The 13,924-nt window shown below is 44.7% G+C and overlaps 1 protein-coding gene across 1 annotated transcript in view; it reads right to left on the reverse strand.

Annotated features, from left to right (window-relative positions):
- Nucleotides 1-13,924, reverse strand: part of dnah9l (dynein, axonemal, heavy polypeptide 9 like) — a 509,143-nt gene that overhangs the window by 207,364 nt on the left and 287,855 nt on the right. The gene's annotated exons all lie outside the window — the stretch shown is intronic.

The raw sequence follows: 13,924 nt of genomic DNA on the forward strand, positions 1-13,924 counted from the left end.
ATACTTGGACTTTATGATTTTCACCTGGGAGAAGAGCCACTTTGCAGAGGTATGTGGAATCCAAGTAGGCCTTCACCTTGAGTTCACACCTTGTCGGAAGAGAGTTCCTCATTCATCATTTTGTCTTCACCCCACTTAGTCCACGTTTTGGCCCCTGCGAATCAGCAGTCAATGAACTGATTCGCTTATATTCATGATGAGCATTTTGGGGAGTGGTTCAACAGCCAATGAGTTGATTCGTTCATCATCATGAGAAGCCCAAGTCCCCTGCATTTTTGGCTGAAGTTCAGCAGCGAATGACAATTGTATTTTCAAGACTCCAGGATCGACCTGCTGATCATAATCAATGATTTGGATATCACTGGAATAGATATTATTTAATGTCTATTTTGTTCTCTCTTGTAGTGAAAAAAAATTAAACTGGTATTTTGTAGCTCCATTATTTTAGAAAATAACCAGGATTTAGTATTTTTTCTATTTAAAATTTTGATGCTAAAAGTGATCTTGTGCTTAAAAATGTTGGAGACCACTGACCTACACTATACACAAACACCCAGAATTAACATGAATTAAACATGAATTAACAGGCAAAATGTGGTTGAATATGAACTATAAGTTGCACAGCAAGTGGCAAATACAATCTTGACAGGTCCTACAAATTGGCTCAACAGTCTACTCAGGTTTTAATGATCACACTCAGTCACAAGGTTTTTCAAAACCTTGGGGCGATTCTCCCATCTCGGTGGGGATGGGGGTCCTGATGTCACTCTGCATTGGGATCTGGTCGGGGCAGGAGGGAGGCCAGTGATTGGGGTGGTCTGGGGAGGTGGGGTTGGTCAGCCAGTGGGGGGGGGGGGGGGTCTGCTGGGGGAGGCTGGAGATTGGGGCGCTCCTGGATGGAGGGGGTAGGGGCTGGGGATAGGGGAATGGTTGAGAGGGCCATGATCGGATCGTAGGGGTAGTTTGGGGGGGCAGCACTGCAGGGATCCCGGGCTGGCCAGCCACTGAGCTGGCTAGCAAACAAGAGATTGACACTTTGGGGCAATTGCGCATGTGCAGAGGCCCGCTTATTTCAGCCTCTCCAGTGTGAATAGGTTCCGCCCCCTGAAATCTAATGATATTCACGTTGGTGACCTCTGCATTACACAAAGTGTGTGAGATTCTTCTCTGAACTCCCACTGAAAAAAACATGAATTACTCCAGTTTTCCCATTAATTTCAACACTTAGAATTTTTTTGGGAGAATCAACACCCCCCCCTCCCCCCTGTCTTCCTTACAAGGAATTTCAGCTCCTCTCCTTCTGGGAGGTTGTCTGAACCCCAGCTGAATGCAGCACACAACCAACTCAAGTTCCATAGGCAAGGTTTTCACCACAAATGGCACACATCTGTAGAACCTGTTCAACTCACTTTGACTGAGTAGACCCACCATCTTCAGGTAACAGAAAAAGCTGCAGAAACTTAATCTTAGCTTCTGTATTTAGCCTCTGTCTTCTTCTTCTTCAGCTTGTCAGTATTGCACCAGTGGACTGATGAACTGCTACTGCCTAGCTTAAAATGATCTGTATCTTTTTATTTTTAAAAAATGGGTTTAGTTTCTCTAAAAGCTTTGTTTCTAAACTTGTTCAATTTTCTTAGAACTGGATCAGTTTCCTATCGATGTTTATGTTTTCTGTTTCTTTTTCAGTCCAGTCTCATATTTAGTTAGATCCTACCTAAAGGTACAAATTAAATTTAAAAATACAGATTCCCTCACAGTATCATCAGGATCACTCAGTTATGGGTGTTTTGTTATGGGTTAATTTGATGTCTCCGTGATGTGGTTTTGAGACTTCTGGATGTTGTATGTTTAAACATAAAAACTTTATTGACAGTATTTAACATTGTACAGATCCCAGTTACTGTTGCTATGCATGGTGCTGCTGTCATGCAGGTTGTTTTTTTTTTAAAGAGTGTTCTATCAGTCTATTATCATGTGATTCTATACATCATACCATAGGCAGTGCTATTCTTCAGTCCCATGTTAACCCTTGCTTTGGCCAGCACCTTTACATTACAATGACATGCAGGTGCATACGACATCATGCAACATCCCCCTTTCTTCACAGAAGGAAACTTTCCTCCCATTCAATGGAGTATTACAATACAATCTTTACTTGCTATCCCACCTCAAGTCTGTGACTTTATAAATTCAAATGGTCTTGAGGCTAGACAGTTCTTCCACATCTTGGTCTGTCACATTTGGAAGAATGGGAGTAGTGTGTTTCTGATACTTGGTTATTAACATTTGATTCATTTTCTGTGCTCCTTTGAGTTACGTTTCTCTTTATCAACAGCACATCCAACTTTTGCAAATACTATGGGTTTATCCATTCCCTCTGATGGGAATGGAATATGCACCCTGTTCATTCCTGGAGTGGATTAAAATGTTCTTTTTCCTTGATATTCACGATGTTCTTGCTGGACATGTACATTTCACAAATGGAACCTTCATTTCCACGTGTTTCAGAATCTCAGCCAAACATTTGTTTTAAATAGTTTTGCAAGTTTATGAATCTTTTCATTCAGCTCACTTCTTCTTCTACTTCCTTGCACTTTGCTGCTGGATTTACATTTTCCAATCTAATTTCTGTCTTTTCTTTCTCTATCTGCAGCTTGGCAAGTTCTGCAGCTTTTCCTTTCAATGTCTCTTCCTTTTCATACAGCTACTTCTTCAGTTCTTCAGTCTGTTTCTTGTTGCTTTTGCGTACCTCCTGGAATACTGAACATTACTGAGTCTTCTCTGCCAACTGCTTCATCAGTTTGTTCAGAGTGACATTAACTTCATTTTGCTTCTCTTCTTAATTTTCCAGAGGAGTAAATTTTTTCCTCAAGGATTCGTATAACATGTGAAGATTCTTCAACAGATTTTCTTTTTCTACGCGAAACTCACTTGCTTTCATGTTGAGTTTTCCTGTTCAGAATGAAACAGAAATGTCTTCTATTGTTCTTCTATTCTGCTGTTTAAGACACATTTTTCACTTCTTCAAGGTTTTTCAGGGTCGCAATTTTTAAAAATCTGCTCTTGTGCCGCGTTGTACATCTGGTTGAGTTTTGTCAACTCCTGCTTTCATTTGCCAACTGTGGAATTGAGGGTCTTTATTTCCTCTTGACATCTTTGTGTCATCTCTGAAAGGTATTTCTTCAAATCTCAAACAGCTTGGTTCATTAAAAACTTCAGTTATGATACATTTTCAAAGGTATATACTCAGCTTGAATCTTGCAAACTCTAGTTCAGCTCTGATGTGAATATCCTCCTGTGGATAATTTTTTGCACATTTTGTTTCTTTTGAGTTACAATAGATAGCTTTTCTTCATTCACAACCATCTTCTCATTATGCACTGCTATCTGCTGTTGCATTTTCAAAGAGCTCTATTTTTAAGCCTTTTGGCTGATTCTCTGTCAGTTCTTTCTTCTGCACTGAACTCTTGACAACCATCTTGTGATTTGCTTGTACATTGTCTCACTCACTTTTGGATCTTCTGTCTCCCTCGCTCTGGGGTCTTTTGTTGTCCTCACTCTAGAGTCTCTTGTTATCCTTCTTCATGGGTCCTTTGTTGCCCAAGTGGCTTTACTGGGGACGTGCTGAACCTTCTTGGTTATATATAATATAATATGTGATTATATATCAGTTGTTCTGGGTTTAATCTCAGTTGTTTGGGTTTAATCTCAGTTGTTTGGGTTTAATCTCAGTTGTTTGGGTTTAATATCAGTTGTTAATATCAGGGATTTGTTCCCAGGAGCAGGCTGAGGGTAAGAGAGTGGGTTTTCTGACTTTAATTAATTATTTATTTTTTCAGTTAATTTTGGGTTTAAAATCGGAGGTTTTTTTCAAAACCGGAAGTCGGGCCAGGAGAGGCCTGGGGAAGTTTTTGGAGGGTTTAAAAGTGCACCAAAGTATACAGCGGGCAGCATCGTAGCGGGCAGCAGAGTGAGTGGGAAGTTGAGTGAGCTGTCAGGGCTTTGGCTCACAGGGCTTGGACGAGCAGGGGTGAGTTTTTGTTTCCTTACACTCTTATTAACTTTTCACTGTCTTACTTGACATAAAGTGTCCAGTATGAGTGTGAAACCAGTGTGTTGTTCCCAGTGTAGGATGTGGGAGGTCCTGGAGGCATCTGGCCTCCCGGACATCCACATCTGTGAGGGGTGTGTCGAGCTGCGGTTCCTGAGGGACCGTGTTAGGGAGCTGGAACTGCAGCTCGAGGATCTTAGGCTGATGAGGGAGAATGAGGAGGTGATAGACAAGAGCTATCATCAGGTGGTCACACCAGGGCAACGGGAGGAGGCCAAGTGGGTGATGGCCAGGAAGGGTAAGGCTAGGGTGGTTGAGAGCACCCCAGTGGATTTGCCCCTGCACAACAAGTACTCCTGCTTGAGTACTGCTGGGGGGGACAGCCCGCCTGGGGGAAGCAGCAGTGGCCGTGTCTCCGCAGTGGAGTCCAGCCCTGTAACTCAGAGGGCTAAGGAAAAGAGGAGGAAGGCGGTATTAATCGGGGACTCGATGGTGAAGGGGACAGACAGGCGTTTCTGCGGAGGTAGGCGGGATTCTCGCATGGTGGTCTGCCTCCCTGGGGCCGGGATCCAGGATGTCGCTAGTCGCGTCCCGGGAATCCTGAGGTGGGAGGGAGAGGAGCCTGAGGTAGCGGTACATATTGGTACCGCTGATGTGGGTAGGAAGGGAGAAGGGGTCATGAAAAGGGAGTACAGGGAATTAGGGAGACAGCTGAGAAAGAGGAAAGCAAAGGTAGTAATCTCAGGATTACTGCCTGTGCCACGGGAAGGTGAGGGCAGGAATGGAGTGAGGTGGAAGATGAATGTGTGGCTGAGGGACTGGTGCAGGGGGCAGGGATTCAGGTTCCTGGACCATTGGGACCTCTTTAGGGGCAGGGGTGATCTGTATACAAAAAAACGGGTGGAACTTGAATCACACGGGGACCAATATCCTGGCCGGTAGGTTGGCTAAGGTTACTGGGGAGAATTTAAACTAGATAGGTTGGGGGGAGGGGAGCTAGAAGAGTTGACTAGGATCAAGGAACTAATTGATGGGGTGGAGGATGCAGGGGTAAGGGGAATTACAAAATTAATGGTAGAGGAGAGGGTGCAAGTGAATGAAGGCGGTAATTTAGATAAGGGAGTAGAGGGAGAGGGTGTTCGCGACTCATCAAAGCGGGTCCAGATAAAAGCTGGAATAAGGACACTTTGCCTGAATGCACGAAGCATTCGGAACAAGGTAAATGAGTTGATGGTGCAAATCAGCACGAGTGGGTACGATCTAGTGGCCATTACAGAAACGTGGCTGAAAGGTGACCAGGACTGGGAGATGAATATCCAGGGGTATCAGGCGTTTAGGAAGAATAGACAGGAAGGAAAAGGTGGTGGGGTCGCGCTATTAATAAGAGATAATATCAGGGTAGTACTGAGGGATGACATAGGCTCTGAGGAACAAAACGTGGAATCATTATGGGTAGAGATGAGGAATAGTAGAGGGAGAAAGACACTAGTAGGTGTGGTATATAGGCCCCCAAATAATAATGTTGAGGTAGGGAGGGCTATAAACAAGCAGATAAGGGATGCGTGTAAAAACGGAACGGCAATAATCATGGGGGACTTCAACATGCACATTGACTGGCAGACTCAAGTCGGTAAGGGTGGAATGGAGGAAGAGTTCTTAGAATGCTGTCGGGATAGTTTCCTTGAACAGCATGTTACGGAACCGACGAGGGAACGAGCTACTTTGGATCTGGTATTGTGTAACGAGGTAGGTAGAATTAAGGATCTTATTGTGAAGGACCCTCTTGGGTCTAGTGACCACAATATGGTCGAATTTCTGATTCAGATGGAAGAGGAGAAAGTTTGGTCCCAAACCAGTGTCCTCTGTTTGAACAGAGGGAAATATGATAGGATGAGGGATGAATTGGCTAAGGTAGACTGGGAGAGCAGGCTGGCAGGTAGGATAGCTGAGGAACAGTGGAGGATTTTTAAGGAGATCCTTTTCAGTTCTCAGCAAAAATATATTCCAGCAAAAAACAAGGATTGTAAGAAAAGGGAGAACCAGCCGTGGATAACGAAGGAAATAAAAGAGAGTATTAAAATAAAAACAGCTGCGTACAGAGTGGCCAAAAATAGTGGAGAAACAAGTGATTGGGAAAAATTTAAGAAACAACAAAGAGAGACTAAGAAAGCGATAAAGAAAGGAAGGATAGACTATGAAGCTAGGCTAGCAATTAATATAAAAAATGATAGTAAAAGTTTTTATAAATATATAAAAAGGAATAGAGTGGCTAGAGTGAATGTTGGACCCTTGGAGGACGAGAGGGGGGAGTTAATAGTGGGAAATGAGGATATGGCTGAGTCTTTAAATAAGTTTTTTGTGTCGGTCTTCACGGTGGAGGACACAAATAGTTTGCCAAATATTAACGATAGAGGGTTGGCAGCAGGAGAAATACTTAATACAATTAATGTTACCAGAGAGGCAGTGCTGGGTAGACTAATGGGACTGAAGGTGGATAAGTCCCCGGGTCCGGATGGAATGCATCCCAGGGTATTGAAAGAAATGTCAGAGGTAACAGTGGATGCGTTAGTGATTATTTATCAAAACTCGTTGCATTCTGGGGTAGTGCCGGTTGATTGGAAAACGGCTAATGTTACGCCACTGTTTAAAAAAGGAAGGAGACAAAAGGGGGTAACTATAGGCCGGTCAGCTTAACGTCTGTAGTAGGGAAAATGCTGGAATCCATTATTAAAGAGGAGATAGCAGGGCATCTGGATAGAAATGGTTCGATCAATCAGACGCAGCATGGATTCATGAGGGGAAAGTCGTGCTTGACGAACATGTTGGATTTTTATGAAGATGTGACTAGGGCGGTTGATGGAGGAGAACCGGTGGATGCGGTGTTTTTGGATTTCCAAAAGGCGTTTGATAAGGTGCCCCATAAAAGGCTACTGAAGAAGATTAGGGCACACGGAGTTGGGGGTAGTGTGTTAAAGTGGATTGGGGACTGGCTATCCGACAGGAAGCAAAGAGTCGGAATAAATGGGTGTTTTTCCGGTTGGAGGAAGGTAACTAGTGGCGTGCCGCAGGGATCGGTACTCGGGCCGCAACTATTTACCATTTATATAGATGATCTGGAGGAGGGGACGGAGTGTAGGGTAACGAAGTTTGCAGACGACACAAAGATAAGTGGAAAAGTGAATCGTGTGGAGGACGGAGAAGATCTGCAGAGAGATTTGGACAGGCTGAGTGAGTGGGCGAGGATATGGCAAATAGAGTATAACGTTGAGAAATGCGAGGTTATACACTTTGGAGGAAATAATAACAAATGGGATTACTATCTCAATGGAAACAAATTAAAACATGCTACCGTGCAAAGGGACCTGGGGGTCCTTGTGCATGAGACGCAAAAGCCCAGTCTGCAGGTACAACAGGTGATCAAGAAGGCAAATGGGATGTTGGCCTATATTGCGAAGGGGATAGAATATAAAAGCAGGGATGTCTTGATGCACCTGTACAGGGCATTGGTGAGGCCGCAGCTGGAATACTGTGTGCAGTATTGGTCCCCTTATATGAGGAAGGATATATTGGCATTGGAGGGAGTGCAGAGAAGGTTCACCAGGTTGATACCGGAGATGAGGGGTTTGGATTATGAGGAGAGGCTGAGGAGATTGGGTTTGTACTCGTTGGAGTTTAGAAGGATGAGGGGGGATCTTATGGAGACTTATAAGATAATGCGGGGGCTGGATAGGGTGGAGGCGGAGAGATTCTTTCCACTTAGTAAGGAAGTTAAAACTAGAGGACACAGCCTCAAAATAAAGGGGGGTCGGTTTAAGACAGAGTTGAGGAGGAACATCTTCTCCCAGAGGGTGGTGAATCTCTGGAATTCTCTGCCCACTGAGGTGGTGGAGGCTACCTCGCTGAATATGTTTAAAGCGCGGATGGATGGATTCCTGATCGGTAAGGGAATTAAGGGTTATGGGGATCAGGCGGGTAAGTGGTACTGATCCACGTCAGATCAGCCATGATCTTATTGAATGGCGGGGCAGGCTCGAGGGGCTAGATGGCCTACTCCTGCTCCTATTTCTTATGTTCTTATGTTCTTCTCAGGTCTGTGCTCTCCACAGCTTGCAGTTTAAAATACCTATCAACGCTTTTTAATACCTAACCACATATTGTTGAGTTCGGTCTATACATATATTGGCTGTGGAGTACTTCGCTCACAAATGAACCATGCACAGTTAAAAACTTAACTCATACTTCTTCTGATTCCTCACTTAATCCTGTAATCTCCCTATAAATTAAAAATTCTCTTCTCCAGGAGGCCCACTCTAATGTCTGGTTTAGCCATTTCCTTCTCCAAAATGCACCTGGCTCTTCTAATTTTCTGTCCATTGCTGTTTTTTCTCTCTTTTAATTGCAGTTTTAAATGTTGTTGTTTCTTTAAAGTTATCTGTGCAGTAACCATTTTTTCCCACTCACTTCACTGTCTATAGCTGTTGGTTTCTTTGTTTTTTCCCACATATTTTCAGGTTCAACAGGATCCCCACAATAATGGCTTTGTGCTCAAACTTCTTTTTAAAAAAAAATGCTGCAGCAGTTTCTTCCTATTTTCCTTTTTTAAAACTCTGCAACAGCAGCAATTCATTTCTCAAGAAGCTCGAGATCCGGCAGAAAAGGATTTCCTTTCTTTTAAGATCTGCAGGTTTTTTTTGCCCTTTTTTCACTGTGTTCCAGGTTTGTTTGATGTCTTAATGATGAGATCTTGATACTTGTAATGCTGGGGACCCGGGGGAGATAAAATGGATCATCTACTTAGCATTTCTGACTGAAAAATCATTGCAAATATTTCAGCTTTATCTTTTTCAATGATATGCTGGACAATCCAGTTTCAACTTCGATTGGGCAACTATCCTGTCTCTGGAATCCTCCAAAATTGAAGTTGGAGATTTGGGATGGTTCCGACTCACTTATCAGAATAATTCCCAGGTAAAGTTAGAAGGATGAAAACCAGTTCTAATCCCTGGATAACTATAATACCTAATCCCCAACCATCCAACTAGCCCCACGGCAACAATCCAACGACTACAGACCTGACCATCTCCCCAACCCGCGACTACACCCACAGCACCCCAATTACCCTCATGATCACCTAACAAAGCCCCCCCAATGCCCCCAACCCCAACTAACACCCCTACCCTCCCGACTATGCCCCTCACCATCCGACTACCCACTAAACCCCACATTACCCTCCTGACAAACCGGACTTCCTGACAACTCCCTGGCTACACGCCCATCCAACTATCCCCTCCCCCAATCACCTGATTTAACCCTTCCAACCCTGACTGCCTTCTGATCACCTAATTACCCCCTGGCCCCCCCACCCAACTATCTCGCAACTCCCTGAATACCAACTACCCCAAATCCCCCAAGTACCCCCAATGCCACAATTATATCCCCAGCCACCTGACTAAACCCCGCGAAGTGGTTATGGGACATTTAAATTTAACAGAATATGGCAGCTAGTGCCATGAGAATAGAATAGAATAGTACAGCACAGAACAGGCCCTTCGGCCCACGATGCTGTGCCGAGCTTTATCTGAAACCAAGATCAAGCTATCCCATTCCCTATCATCCTGGTGTGCTCCATGTGCCTATCCAATAACCGCTTAAATGTTCCTAAAGTGTCTGACTCCACTATCACCGCAGGCAGTCCATTCCACACCCCAACCACTCTCTGCGTAAAGAACCTACCTCTGATATCCTTCCTATATCTCCCACCACGAACCCTATAGTTATGCCCCCTTGTAATAGCTCCATCCACCCGAGGAAATAGTCTTTGAACGTTCACTCTATCTATCCCCTTCATCATTTTATAAACCTCTATTAAGTCTCCCCTCAGCCTCCTCCGCTCCAGAGAGAACAGCCCTAGCTCCCTCAACCTTTCCTCATAAGACCTACCCTCCAAACCAGGCAGCATCCTGGCAAATCTCCTCTGCACTCTTTCCAGCGCTTCCACATCCTTCTTATAGTGAGGTGACCAGAACTGCACACAGTATTCCAAATGTGGTCTCACCAAGGTCCTGTACAGTTGCAGCATAACCCCACGGCTCTTAAACTCCAACACCCTGTTAATAAAAGCTAACACACTATAGGCCTTCTTCACAGATCTATCCACTTGAGTGGCAACCTTTAGAGATCTGTGGATATGGACCCCAAGATCTCTCTGTTCCTCCACAGTCTTCAGAACCCTACCTTTGACCCTGTAATCCACATTTAAATTAGTCCTACCAAAATGAATCACCTCACATTTATCAGGGTTAAACTCCATTTACCATTTTTCAGCCCAGCTTTGCATCCTATCTATGTCTCTTTGCAGTCTACAACAGCCCTCCACCTCATCCACTACTCCACCAATCTTGGTGTCATCAGCAAATTTACTGATCCACCCTTCAGCCCCCTCCTTTAAGTCATTAATAAAAATCACAAAGAGCAGAGGACCAAGCACTGATCCCTGTGGCACTCCGCTAGCAACCTGCCTCCAATCCGAAAATTTTCAATCCACCACCACCGTCTGTCTTCAATCAGACAGCCAGTTACCTATCCAACTTTCCCTCTATCTCACACCTCCTCACTTTCATCATAAGCCGACCATGGGGGACCTTATCAAACGCCTTACTAAAATCCATGTATATGACATCAACTGCCCTACCTTCATCAACATACTTAGTTACCTCCTCAAAAAATTCTATCAAATTTGTGAGGCACGACTTGCCCTTCACGAATCCGTGCTGACTATCCCGGATTAATCCGCATCTTTCTAAATGGTCGTAAATCCCATCCCCAAGGACCTTTTCCATCAATTTACCAACCACCGAAGTAAGACTAACCGGTCTATAATTACCAGGGTCATTTCTATTTCCTTTCTTAAACAGAGGAACAACATTCGCCACTCTCCAGTCCTCTGGCACTATCCCCGTGGACAGCGAGGACCCAAAGATCAAAGCCAAAGACTCTGCAATCTCATCCCTTGCCTCCCAAAGAATCCTAGGATATATTTCATCAGGCCCAGGGGACTTATCGACCTTCAGTTTATTCAAAACTGCCAATACATCCTCCCTCCGAACATCTATTTCCTCCAGCCTATTAGCCTGTAACACCTTCTCTTCCTCAAAAACATGGCCCCTCTCCTTGGTGAACACTGAAGAAAAGTATTCATTCATCACCTCGCCTATCTCTACTGACTCCATACACAAGTTCCCACTACTGTCCTTGACCGGCCCTAACCTCACCCTGGTCATTCTTTTATTCCTCACATAAGAGTAAAAAGCCTTGGGGTTTTCCTTGATCCGACCCGCCAAGGACTTCTCATGTCCCCTCCTAGCTCTCCTAAGCCCCTTTTTCAGCTCATTCCTTGCTAACTTGTAACCCTCAATCGAGCCATCTGAACCTTGTTTCCTCATCCCTACATAAGCTTCCCTCTTCCTTTTCACAAGACATTCCACCTCTTTCGTGAACCATGGTTCCCTCACTCGGCCATTTCCTCCCTGCCTGACAGGGACATACCTATCAAGGACACACAGTATTTGTTCCTTGAAAAAGTTCCACTTTTCATTAGTTCCTTTCCCTGACAGTTTCTGTTCCCAACTTATGCCCCCTAATTCTTGCCTAATCGCATCATAATTACCTCTCTCCCAATTGTAAACCTTGCCCTGCTGTACGGCCCTATCCCTCTCCATTGCAATAACAAAAGACACCGAATTGTGGTCACTATCTCCAAAGTGCTCTCCCACAACCAAATCTAACACTTGGCCCGGTTCATTTCCCAGTACCAAATCCAATGTGGCCTCATCTCTTGTCGGCCTATCCACATATTGTGTCAGGAAACCCTCCTGCACACACTGCACAAAAACTGCCCCATCCGAACTATTAGACCTACAAAGGTTCCAATCAATATTTGGAAAGTTAAAGTCCCCCATGACAACTACCCTGTGACCCCCACACATATCCATAATCTTCTTAGCAATTTCTTCCTCCACATCTCTATTACTATTTGGGGGCCTATAGTAAACTCCTAACAACGTGACCGCTCCTTTCCTATTTCTAACCTCAGCCCATATTACCTCAGTGTGCAGATCCCCCTCAAAGTGCCTTTCCGCAGCCTTTAAACTATCCTTGATTAACAATGCTACTCCTCCACCTCTTTTACCAGCTTCCCTACACTTACTGAAACATCTATACCCCGGAACGTCCAACAACCATTCCTGTCCTTGTTCTACCCACATCTCCGTAATGGCCACAACATCGTAGTCCCAAGTACCAATCCACGCCCCAAGTTCATCTACCTTGTTCCGGATGCTCCTTGCATTGAAGTAGACACACTTCAACCCACCTTCCTGTCTACCGATACCCACCCTTGACCCTGATACCTTCCCCAATACCTCACCACCCTCACTGACTTCTGGACTACAACTCCTTTTCCCACTCCCCTGACAAATTCGTTTAAACTCCCCTGAAGAGCCGTATCAAATTTCCCTCCCAGGATATTGGTGCCCCTCTGGTTCAGGTGCACCCCATCCTGTTTGTACAGGTCCCACCTTCCCCAGAATGTGTTCCAATTATCCACGTATCTGAAACCCTCCCTGCTACACCATCCCTGCAACCACATGTTTAACTGCACTCTCTCCCTGTTCCTCAACTCGCTATCACGTGGCACCGGCAACTTTCCAGAGATGACCACATGTTTTGTCTTGGCTCTCAGCTTCCAGCCCAGCTCCCGAAATTCCTGCTTTAAATCCCCATCCCTTCTCTTACCTATGTCGTTGGTACCAATGTGTACCACGACTTGTGACTGTTTCCCCTCCCCCATCAGAATCCGGAAAACACGGTCTGAGACGTCACGGACCTTGGCATCCGGTAGGCAACATACCATCCGTGAGTCTCTTTTGCTGCCACAGAACCTCCTATCTATCCCTCTAACTAACGAGTCCCCAATAACTATTGCCCTCCCGCTCTGCCCCTTACCCTCCTGAGCCACAGAGACGGACACAGTGCTGGAGATCCTCTCACTGCGGCTCACCACTGGTATGTCGTCCCCCTCAACCGTATCCAAAGCGGAATACTTGTTCCTAAGGGGAACGACCACAGGGGATCCCTGCACGGACTGCTTCCTCCCAGCCCCTCTCACCATCACCCATCTGTTTTCATTCCTCGGAGTAACTGTATCCCTAAAGCTTCTGTCTATGGCCACCTCTGCGTCCCTAATGATCCTAAGTTCATCCAACTCCAGCTCCAGTTCCCTAACACGGTTTTGGAGGAGCTCCAGATGGGTGCCATAAAAAGGTTTGCCTTCCCAAACACTCCTACTGTACAAATGAGGACCCTACACTCTACATTCCTTTGGAGACCCAGTTCAGTGGTCGAGTTGAGAAATGTGGAGCTCCAGTGCAAGGTCAGTAAATAGGAGCAGAGTGACAAGCAAATAGTTATTGCCACTCCACAGAAGTGTTCATTAGCAATAAATGCAGTAGCAAAAAATTGACATCTACTAACTTCAATCTTTCTTGTAAAGAATTAACAACATAATTTGTAACAGTGTAATTTCAGAGTTTTTGCATTCATAATTAACTCTTAGATGTAAATAATGCAATGGTAAATAATCACAAAAATTAAAAAAAGACTTGCATTTATATACTGCTTTTCTTGACTACTGGGTGCCTCAAAACATTACATTACATTAAATCAGCAAAGTACTTTTGAAGTGTAGTCATTTTGCAGGACCTAACCGGTGACTTGAGTACAAACCCCATAATCATGTATTTCATTAACAAAATTGTATTCCTAATGCACAAAGAGTAAGGGCTAACATGAGAACATATCCCCTGGAAATGTGAA

The sequence above is a fragment of the Mustelus asterias genome, chromosome 14, assembly GCF_964213995.1.
Source record: "Mustelus asterias chromosome 14, sMusAst1.hap1.1, whole genome shotgun sequence".
NCBI lineage: Eukaryota > Metazoa > Chordata > Chondrichthyes > Carcharhiniformes > Triakidae > Mustelus > Mustelus asterias.